General features: G+C 46.9%; 1 long non-coding RNA gene across 1 annotated transcript in view; it reads left to right on the forward strand.

The window, feature by feature from the left end:
• The window catches only part of LOC121021782 (uncharacterized), a 2967-nt gene extending 248 nt beyond the window's left edge, over positions 1–2719 (forward strand). Inside the window, exons 1-4 of the long non-coding RNA XR_005786681.1 lie at positions 1–124; positions 590–684; positions 944–989; positions 1187–2719. The exon at positions 1–124 is cut by the window's left edge and continues 248 nt beyond it. This is a non-coding gene — a long non-coding RNA (uncharacterized LOC121021782). The remainder of the gene's footprint in view (positions 125–589; positions 685–943; positions 990–1186) is intronic.
• Positions 2720–10953: the final 8234 nt, after the last annotated feature.

Consider the following 10953-nt stretch of genomic DNA (forward strand, 5'->3'; position numbering starts at 1 on the left):
GCCCTCGAGGGTCCTCTGCCCTGACCTCACGCCCTCGAGGGTCCTCTATCCTGACTTCATGCCCTCGAGGGTCCTCTGCTGCCAGATGATCTGTTGCTCATCACCATCTTGTTCCTCAGATGAGGTAAGGGGTCCCTGAATATTATCTGTGGACGGCCACTTCCTGGATTTCTCCGAACTCTAAGGGTTGGGAAAGACTGGTTCGTCCTGGCCCTACAGACCTAAGGTCTGGAGGTGCTGTCTTTGGCAGTGTCTGAGACGCTGCCGCCGTAAAATGGGCTATCTAGGGATCAGGGCCGTGCGCTGGGCCCCCCTGGGCTGGGGTCCTGCACCGTCGTGCCCCCTTTCTGACTAGGCGAGTTTGACCCTGGCCTTCTGTGAGCTCCGACAAGGCCTGTCCTCTGGGGACACGCGATCCAGTGGCCTCTGAGTCAGTCCTGCCCAAGACTCTTCACTTTGCTTGGACTGGCCCTGCCGCCCTCCCCACCGAAGCCTCACCGCGTCCCGGGGGGCTGGCACACAGTAGGTGTTCAGCGGACGGCGGAGGCTGGGGGCTGCATGGAAGGGGTGTCTCTGCTTCTCTTCGCAGGGTGAGAACCTTTGACGAAGCCCACGTCCTGCGAAGGGGACACGGGGATTTCTCACAGAGGCAAGACCCGGAGCGTTTCAGCATTTGCCGAGCATGTGAGCAAATACTGAGCCCCTTCATCGTAACCCGCACGGTGTCGGGCAGTGTCTTCCTTTGATAAACTCGGCCTTGTTTTGAATTTCATCCTCATTATGTGTTTAAAGATTTCTTTACATTTGTTCTGCCTCGTTAGGGCGTTCGTGTGATATCACACGTACAGTGCTCCCTTCCTGGCTCTTAATTCTTTGGTTTCTGCTGATACTTAATATTTCCAATTTCTGAGCCTTCACACGGGTATTATGCTTTTGTTTGCAGAATTAAAAAGCAGGAAGAGAATGAATAAAGCAATGTCTTTCTTACGGTAAGCTCCAGGGATCCTCACCCTTGGTGTTCCCTCCGGGGAGGCCGCCCGGTGCCCAGGGCACCTGAGCAGGTGCGCAAAGTGCGAAACCTCCAGGCATCTTGAAAACGCGGGGAGGGAGCTGAGTGGACGGGTAACGGGCGGGATTTGAGCAAAGTCAGGTGTGCGCACCACTTGTAATTGTGCCTCTTTAGCAGATGTGCAGCCCAAAGCCACGGTGTGGCTCCATAACATCCGTGCTACCTCCTGGAACGATGCGGGTGCTCTCAAGGCAAAACTTCAAGTTGCTGACAGAACTCACTCTGACATTCTGTGGTGGAAGCCGTGGACGGAAACCCAGGCCTGCCCCCGCTGCCACCTGGGATCCGTGAGGGCGGTGGGCCGCGGGGTGAGGGTAGTGTCATTTGGTGTGAAGGGAAGAGAAAACACAGTCAGGGGTGCTCTGGGGGCTGGCCTGCAAGAGAGCGGGGGCCGCCGGAGACTTTCCCATCACCTCTCTGTGGTTGGTCTCCTCCTCCGACCCCCTGAGCATTTCTTTACTTTCCAAAAATGTAAACGGGGGCTTCCGGACGGGGAGGTCATGGTCGGCTCTTGGTGTCTGTGCTTCTCTGGGTAAAGCTAACTGGTCCGCCGTCCTCCCAGCACAGTGCACACCTGGAGTGGGCGGTGGGGGACACGGGCACAGGTCTCGGGACCGTCAGCAGATGTGAACGCGGGCCGGCTGCTGGACGATCTGAGGGACCGCGTTTATCCGGTCCCCACGGGGGTCTGTGGTTGCCCGTGGCGCCAAGCCCCGGAGGAAACCGGCCTCATTCTTTAGAAATGCCCGGTGAAGTACCAAGGGGTAAAATGCCACGCTCTCTGTCAGTTGGCCAAAATCCTCTGACCCAAACAGTAGATGGAGCAAATATAACAAAATGCCGAATTGTTAAATCGGCGGGTAAGTGCCTGGGTATGTGCGATTCTCTTCTCCCTACGTGTGTGTATGTTGAAGATCTTTCCCACTCACTTGTTGATCCTAGCCAGTGCTCCGGGCCACCGCCCCGCCCAGGGTACAAGGGTGGGAGCCGAAACCTCCCGGGTCAGCCGAGGGTCCAGCCAGCCTTGACTGCTGGGCAGGTGTAATCACTGAAAGAAAATGACAAAGTTCCGATGACCCCTCGTCCGCTGCCCCAAACCCAGACTGTCTCCTTCCCCTCGCGGCCTCTCTCTCTATCTCTGTCTTAAGTTTTTTCCCACGAGGGAAACTACGTCAAGCCCCTTTCTCTAACTTAGTTAACTGGACGTCAGGGGAAAATGGGCACAGAATCACTTCTGTGGCCACCATCCCACAGAGCAATTATGCTCAATTGCATTTCCTCTGGAATTAGCAGTCCTGGGCATTCGGGGGTGAGATGTTCCGAGGCAGCTCTGTGTGGATTGAGCAGGTATGAAGTCTCTTTGTAGCAGACTTCCTGGGCCGTGCCGTGCATCTTTCCAGGAGCCCTGGTGTGCGGTGTGTGTGTGCGCGGTGTTTCCCAAGCCCCACTGACCACACAACCTTCCCCGCCTGCCTCTTATCCTGTAGGACGCCACTGTCACCCTCATCATTTTTCTGCTGCTCTGTGACCCATTTACTTTAGAGACGCTGCGAACTGTCTGGGGGGAGTAGACTTCAAAGTAATGATGCTTCCAGCCATAACCTGAGGTAAAAGAGTGAGGCTCTGTGCCCGCTCCCCCAGCCCACGGACACCAGGCAGCCCTCCTTGAGGAGCAGGGAGGAGCCGGGAGGAGCTGGCCTGTCACTCACTCTGTGGCCCTCGCCCGGGAGCAGCCCAGACCCACATCCCTCTGGGGCCGGAACGCCGAGGGGACGCGCTGGCCTTGGCACCCGCCTCCCCACGGCGGTCGACACGCTGGGGTTTATCTCCCGCTTCCCCAGCTCGGAAGTCGTCCACATTCAGGAAGAGAGAGTGTGACCCCATGGCGACAGGTCTGAGCCTTCTGGAAGCGTCTTCAGAAACATCAGTTTCAGCGGGAGCCCTCCTCGAGACACCGTGTCTACGTTCTCGCCCCGCAGTCACCCCATTGCTTTGCTGAGTCGTGGATAATGCAGCTGGGGACACGTTGTTGTGGAAAGTGACAACTGAAGGCAGACAACTCCCAAGTTATAGCTCACACCCGAGGTAGGGCAGCAGCTGCCTTCACAGAACTCAAACCACCGCCTCAGCTCCACTCTCGTCCTCCTGCCCAGAGGGACAGAATTCTTGCGGAACGATCCTTAGCCCAAAAGCTAGCAGCTGGAAACAACAAACATGTCACAGGGGCCGCGGTTGGGAACGGGGGCGGTCTCGCCAGGTGGTCCGCTCAGGGTCCGGTGTGGTGGCCGTCCTGCTCTTGGCTGCAATGGTGGCCTCATCCTGGGTGGGGAGCTGGGTGTCCACTTCCAGGCTCACTTGTGTGAGGTGGGCACGAGGTGCCAGCTTCTGTCTGGACGCCGCCGGAGCGTCTCCCAGTCCAGCTGTCCAAGAGGGGGCCCTTGGGGTAGAAACACGGGCTTACCGACCCAGCTCAGAGCTGGCGCCCCCTCAGAGCCGCCACCTCCTGCTGCCTCCACGGGCCACGCTGTGTGATGACAGCACAGCTGTGCAGGACGAGAAACCAGGAGGTGCCGTGGGGGCCCCGGGCGGCCGCGATCAGCAGAGCCAGTGCAGCAAGGTGAGCCTCCTTCACTGTAAATAAACATTTGTGCTGCCTGTTGGGGTTCTAATGCTGTGCTGCATGTTGCAGCAGAAGTCACATCTCCGGCAGGACCTTAACGACCACCCTGTTTAATCTCCTTACTCTGCCACACAAGGAACTGGCCTTCCAGAGACAGGCAGAAGCTTGCCCAGACATAAAGATACAGTCACTGGCCGCAGGGCTGTGATCGGAATGTGTGCTCTAATTCATGTCCATTTCACCCCAATGGTTACCAAGAAGAAAGCACAGCCTCTGCTTTTAAAAATCTGAAAAATTTCTTGGGAAGGCGAATGCCGTTGGAATGAGTGAATGCAACATGGTCTTAGTGTTTTCCAAAAGCTGTAGAGGGGATTCTGCTCCACAGTGAAGGTAAGAAAAAGGCAGTGGGTGTCTTAGCATGTGAGCAAAATGTTTGGAGCAAATCACGAAGGAAGCTTATTCAGAAGCAGGAGAGACGTCCAAGCGTCTGTCACAGGTCTGCCTTGCCCTGGACAGAGCTCTGCTTCCCACTGTGTCCAGAGGGTGACCGATGACAGGTATTCGATAGCATGTTTGTCGGCAAAGAGTGTTCATTTGAGTTAATTTAGTGCCAGGGAAGCAGAAAGAAATGACACATCCCTGTGGGGAACAATAGTTGAAACAGGGTAGATTTCTTATCAGTGTGGAGACCAGAGCACATGGAAGAACATGTTTAAAATGTGAAACCAGGGGCGCCTGGGTGGCGCAGTCGGTTAAGCGTCCGACTTCAGCCAGGTCACGATCTCGCGGTCCGTGAGTTCGAGCCCCGCGTCGGGCTCTGGGCTGATGGCTCAGAGCCTGGAGCCTGTTTCCGATTCTGTGTCTCCCTCTCTCTCTGCTCCTCCCCCGTTCATGCTCTGTCTCTCTCTGTCCCAAAAATAAATAAACGTTGAAAAAAAAATTTAAAAAAAATAAAATAAAATAAAATAAAATGTGAAACCAAAAGAGCCATCAAATCAGAGTCGTATCAGCAAAAGCATCCTTCAGAGACGAGGAAGATGCAGACCCCCGGGACGCACTCTCATTGCCTGGTGCAATGCGCTTGCTTTGGAAGAACTGTTAAGGGCCCTTTAGGCAGAAGGAGGTGACACCGGAGGGCAACTCAGACTCCAGAAGGAGGAACAAGAGAAGCGGTAGATCCCCGAGTGAACACGGCAGACTATATCTCCTCTTCACGCCTGATTTTCCTGGCTCTGATGTCTGTTCTGTGTAACATCAACAGGGCTGTCTGAGGGTTTTCCGTGTATGTGCGTGTGATACACATGAGGGCCACGTGTAAAGGGAGAGGGGTCTATGTGGTGACAGGGCTTCATGCCGTCTGCAAACAGACAGTTTTACTTTTTCCTCACCAGCTTGGGTGGCTTTTATCACTTTTTGTTGTCTGATTGCTGCGGCCGGGACTTCCGGTACCGTGCTGAATGAAAGTGGTGAGAGTGGACATCTGCGTCTTGTTCCTGACCTCAGGGGAAAAGCTCTCAGGTTCTCACCATTGAGGATGATGTTCGCTGTGGGTTTTTCATATGTGGCCTTTATCACACGTTGCCTCTTCACCCACTTTGTTGAGGGTTCTTATCACGAATGGATGTTGTACTTTGTCAAATACTTTCTCTGCATCTACTGAAATGATCATATGGTTTTTATCCTTTCTCTTGTTGATGTGATGTATCATGTTGATTGTTTTGTGAATACTGGGCCACCTTCGCATCTCGGTAATAAATCCCACTTGATTTTGGTAAATTATTTTTTAATTTATTGTTGGATTTGGTTTGCTAGTATTCTGTTGAAGATTTTTGCATCTGTGATCACCAGAGAAATTGGCTTGTAGTTCTCCTTTTTGTAGTGTCTTTATCTGGTTTTGGAATCAGGGTCATGCTGACCTCATAGAATGAGGTCATAGAAGAAGGTCATAGAAGAAGTTTTCCTTCTTCTTCTAATTTTGGGAACGGTTTGGGAAGAATGGGTATTTACTCTTCTTTAAAGGTTTGGTAGAATTCACCTCTGAGGCCTCTGGTCCTACACTTCCGTTTGTTGGGAGTTTTTTGATTACTGATTTAATTTCATTGCTGGTTATCCATCTCTTCAACTTTTCTATTTCTTCCTGTGGCGATGAGGTTCTACATCCCACTTGCAGTAGTAAAATGTCAATTTTAAGTAGATTGACAAGTAGAGTGAGAAGTTAATATCTATGTTGTAATTTGTAGAGAAACCACTAAAGAAACTGAGAAGAGATATAGCAAAAAAAAAAAAAAAGAAAGAAAAGAAAATTTAATAAAAACAAAATATTAAAATATATTCTAATAATCCAAAAGAAAGCAAGCAAGAGAGACGGGGGAAGAGAAAGGCTATAGCTAAAACATAATAGGTGGAACACGTGATGACATCTAACATCGCTAGATCAATAATGAAGCTGGGCACAGATGACGTGAGCACACCACCTGAGACAGAGATTGTTAGACTGGAGACAAGCAACACAACCTACCTATATGCATCTACAAAAAATATAAAAATCCAGGCGGATTCTTCTATTGAAAATAGAAGGCAAGGAAAGTCCTAACAAGTCCTCTTTCAGTAAGTGATAGAAAAGTTGATGGAAGAAAAAAAAAGAAAAGCTGATGGGAAACAAACAGGGACCTGGAAGGACTGACGGGGCCAGGAGCCAACAGGACCCCACTGACATTTATAGAATAGTTACTGAATGACCTCAAGGCATGCATCCCTCTTGAGTGCTAATGGGACATTCACTGGGACAGACCATACTTTAGGTCATAAAACACACCTTAACAAATTTAAAACAAAAACAAAAAAGTCACAATGGAATGAAACTAGAAACCAATAAACATATCTGGAAAATTTCCCAAATATGTGGAAATTTAACAGCACACTTCTAGATAACCCACACGTCCTGGATGATCTCTCAGAAAAATTAGAAACTATTTAAACTGAATAAAAATAGAAATACAACATATCAAAACTTAGTGGTGTTCAGAGGAGAATTTATAGAATTAACTGCTTATATAGGGGCACTTGAACCCCATTGTTTATAGTAGCACTTTCAGGGGCGCCTGGGTGGCTCAGTCGGTTAGACGTCCGACTTCAGCCCAGGTCACGATCTCGCGGTCCGTGAGTTCGAGCCCCGCGTCGGGCTCTGGGCTGACGGCTCAGAGCCTGGAGCCTGCTTCTGATTCTGTGTCTCCCTCTCTCTCTGCCCCTCCCCTGTTCATGCTCTGTCTCTCTCTGTCCCAAAAATAAATAAATGTTAAAAAAAAATTAAAAAAAATATAGTAGCACTTTCAACAATAGCCAAATTATAGAAAGAGCCTAAATGTCCATCAACTGACGAATGGATAGAGAAGATGTGGTTTACATATACAATGGAATACTATTTGGCAATGAGAAAGAATGAAATCCTGCCATTTGCAGCAACGTAGATGGAACTGGAGGGTATTATGCTGAATGAAATAAGTCAGTCAGAGAAGGACAGATATCACATGTTCTCACTCATATGTGGATCCTGAGAAACTTAACAGAAGACCATTGGGGAGGGGAAGGAAAAAAAAAGTTAGAAAGGGAGGGAGGCAAACCAAAAGAGACTCTTAAAAACTGAGAATAAACTGAGGGTTGATGGGGGTGGGAGGGAGGGAAGGGTGGGTGATGGGCACTGAGGAGGGCACCTGTTGGGATGAGCACTGGGTGTTGTATGGAAACCAATTTGACAATAAATTATATTTAATGTAAAAAAATTTTTTAAATAAAAAAGAATGAACCGCTTATATTAGAAGCATTTAATTAGAAAGAAGAAATAAATGCTTATATTTGAAACAAAGGAAAACTAGAAATCAACAATTTAATCTTCCACCTTAAGAAATTAGAAAAAGAAGAGTAATGTACACTGAGAACAAGCAGAAGGAAAGAAATAATAAATGAGAGAAATCAGTGGAATTAAAAACAGAAAGACCATCAAAAAAAATCAGCGAAACTGAAAGCTGGTTCTTTGAAAAGGTCAATAAAATTGATAGACCTTTAACCAGACTGTTGACAGAAAGAGAGAGAGAGAAGGAAGGTTAAATGACCAATTCCAGTAATGAAGGAGGAGACTTCATTACTGTTCCCACAGACATTAAAACGACAGTAGGGGAATGTTACAAACTGCTCTGTGCACATACACTCGACAGCTTAGATGAACCAGACCAATTATTTGAAAGCAACAAGCTACCAAAACTCATCCGAGAAGAAATAGAGACCCTGAATAATCTGAATAATTCTTTCTCTATTAAAGTAGTTGGCTTCACAAGGGAAAAACCTGAGAATGAGAATTCCAGATAAGACAGTTTCCTTAGTGAATTTTATGAATATTTAAAGAAGAGGGGTGCCTGAGTGGCTCAGGTCATGATCTCCCAGCTCATGAGTTCAAGCCCTGTGTCGGGCTCTGTACTGACAGCTCAGGGCCTGGAGCCTGCTTCGGATTCTGTGTCTCCCTCTCTTTCTCTGCCCCTAACCCACTTGCATTCTGTCTCTGTGTCTCTCAAAAGATAAATAAACATTTAAAAAAAATTTAAAGAAGAAATACTACCAATTCTATACAATCTCTTTCAGAAAATAGAGGAGGAGAAACACTTCCCAACTGATGTCATGATGCCAGCTGTTCACTGACAACAAAACCAGGTACATGTCAATATAAGAAATGAAACAACATATAAATATCTCTGGCAAACCCAGATATAAAAACACTCATCAATATATTAGCAAATCAGGTAAACAATATATAAAAGCAATAATGCATAGTGACAAGCGGGGTAAAAGGCTGCTTAAACCTATGAAATTCAATCAGCACAATCCTCCATATTAACATATGAAAGAAGAAAAACTCCATGATCATTTCAAATAATGCAAAAAAAAAAGTGACAAACTTAAAGATTCATTCATGACAAGAACTCTCAGCAAAGTAGAAAGAGGGAACTTCCTTAGTCTGATAAAGGGCATCTATTAGAAGATCTACAGCTGGGGCACCTGGGTGGTTCAATTGGTTGAGTGTCTGACTCTTGATTTCAGCACAGGTCATGATCCCAGGGTCGTGGGATCAAGCCCTGTGTCGGGCTCCATGCTGAGCATGGAGCCTGCTTGAAATTCTCTCTTTCTCTTTCTCTCCCTCTGCCTCTCTCCCCTCACTCATGGTCTCTCTCACTCTAAAATAATAATAGAAAAAGATCTGCAGTTAATGTGCTTAATGGCAAAGAACTGAACATGTTCTCTCTAAGATCTGGAACAAGAAAAGTACACCTGCTCTTTCCACCCCTTTCCAACCCCATGCTAGGGTGAGAAAGCAAGGTAAGGGTAAAGGAAGATAAAGACATTCAGACATGGAAGGAATAAGACCATACCTATTTGCAGATGTTATAATTGTTTGGGTAGAAAACCCAAGGAATTTACAAAATATAATGATATTCAGAGCTAATAAACAAGTTTGGCAAGGTCACAGAATACAAGACCAGTACTCATATGTCATACTCTTACGTACTGAGGGTGGACATGTGGAGACTGAGATTTACAGCTCAGTGTCACTCACAATTGCTGCAGAGGGGCGCCTGGGTGGCTCAGTCGGTTAAGTGTCTGATTTTGGCTGAGGTCATGATCTAGCTGTTCATGAGTTCGAGCCCTGCATCAGGCTCCATGCTGATGGCTCGGAGCCTGGAGCCTGCTTCAGATTCTGTGTCTCCTTCTCTCTCTCTGTCCCTCCCCCGCTCATGCTCTGTCTCTCTCTGTCTCTCAAAAATAAATAAATGTTAAAAAAAATTTCTGCAGAGGAAATTAAATATATATATACTTAACAACATGAACCGGATCTTTATGCTGATGAAAGCAGCCAAAGAAGACTTACTACTTAAGACCGCTTTAACATGTTCATTGATTGGAAAACTATCCCCCAAACTGACCTATGGGTTTAATGCAATTACAACAAAAACCCCAGCAAGTTTTTTTTCTAGATAAAGAGGCATGTTCAAAAACTTTTATGGAAAGGCATAGGACTGGATTAGCTAAATCAATTTTAAAATAGAAGAGCAAAGTTGGAGAAGTCACATTATCTGATTTTAAGACTTACTGTGAAGGCAGGGTGTCTGGGTGGCTCAGTGGGTTAAGCCTCAGGTCATGGTCTCACGGTTTGTGGGTTCGAGCCCCACATCAGGCCCTGTGCTGACAGTGCAGAGCCTGCTTGGGATTCTCTCTCTCCCTCTCTCTCAAAATAAATATATAAGCTTTAAAAAAAAAAAAAAGACTTACTGTGAAGGATATAAAGACAGTGTGGTATGGGCAAAAAGACAGATACATAAATCAACAGGAAGACCCACACAATAAGGCCCATTGAGTTTTATAATCAATGCAAAGGCAGTTCAATGGAGAAAGGATCAGCTTATCAACACATAATGTTGAAACAATTGGACGTCCACATGCAAGAAGATGAATGCCGATGGACACACTGATCTGTAAAAATTAACTCAAAGTGGATCAAAAATGTAAATGCAAAATCTAAAACTATAAGACTTTAGAGGAAAACAAAGGAGACAATGTTTTCACTTTGGGCGAGAAATTGAATTCTTGGACATGACACCAAAGCACAAACCGTGAAAGAGAAAATGGATAAAGTGGACCTCACAAGAATCAAATGTTCTGCTCTGCAAAATATGCTATTAAGAGAGTGAAAAGGCAAGGCACAGGCCAAAGGGCAACATCTGTGAGCCATGCGTGTGACAAGAGATTTGCATCCACAATATACAAAGAACTGCTAAACAACCCAATACACAAAGGCAAAAGATTTGAATGGATACTTCAGCCAAGAACTTGGGATGGCAGATAAGCACACACAGAGTTGTTCAACACTGTTAGTCGAGGCAGAATGAAGAGGAACCTCACAGTGTGGTGCTGCCTGTGTCCATCAGAATTAGCTCACGGGGGGGAGGGGGGAGAAAGAAAAGAAAGAAAGAAAGAAAGAAAGAAAGAAAGAAAGAAAGAAAGAAAGGAAGAAAGAAAGGAGGAAAGAAAGAAAGAGAAAGAAAGGAAGGAGGAAAAGGAAAGAAAGGAAAGGAGGAAAGAAAGAAAGAAAAAAGGAAAGAAAAGAAAGGAAGGAGGAAAAGGAAAGAAGGAAGAAAGAAAGAGAAAGAAAGAAAGGAAGGAAGGAAGGAAGAAAGGAGGAAGGAAGGAAGGAAGGAAGGAAGGAAGGAAGGAAGGAAGG

The sequence above is a fragment of the Herpailurus yagouaroundi genome, unplaced genomic scaffold (assembly GCF_014898765.1).
Source record: "Herpailurus yagouaroundi ecotype Mexico unplaced genomic scaffold, PumYag 321, whole genome shotgun sequence".
Classification (NCBI taxonomy): Eukaryota; Metazoa; Chordata; class Mammalia; order Carnivora; family Felidae; genus Herpailurus; species Herpailurus yagouaroundi.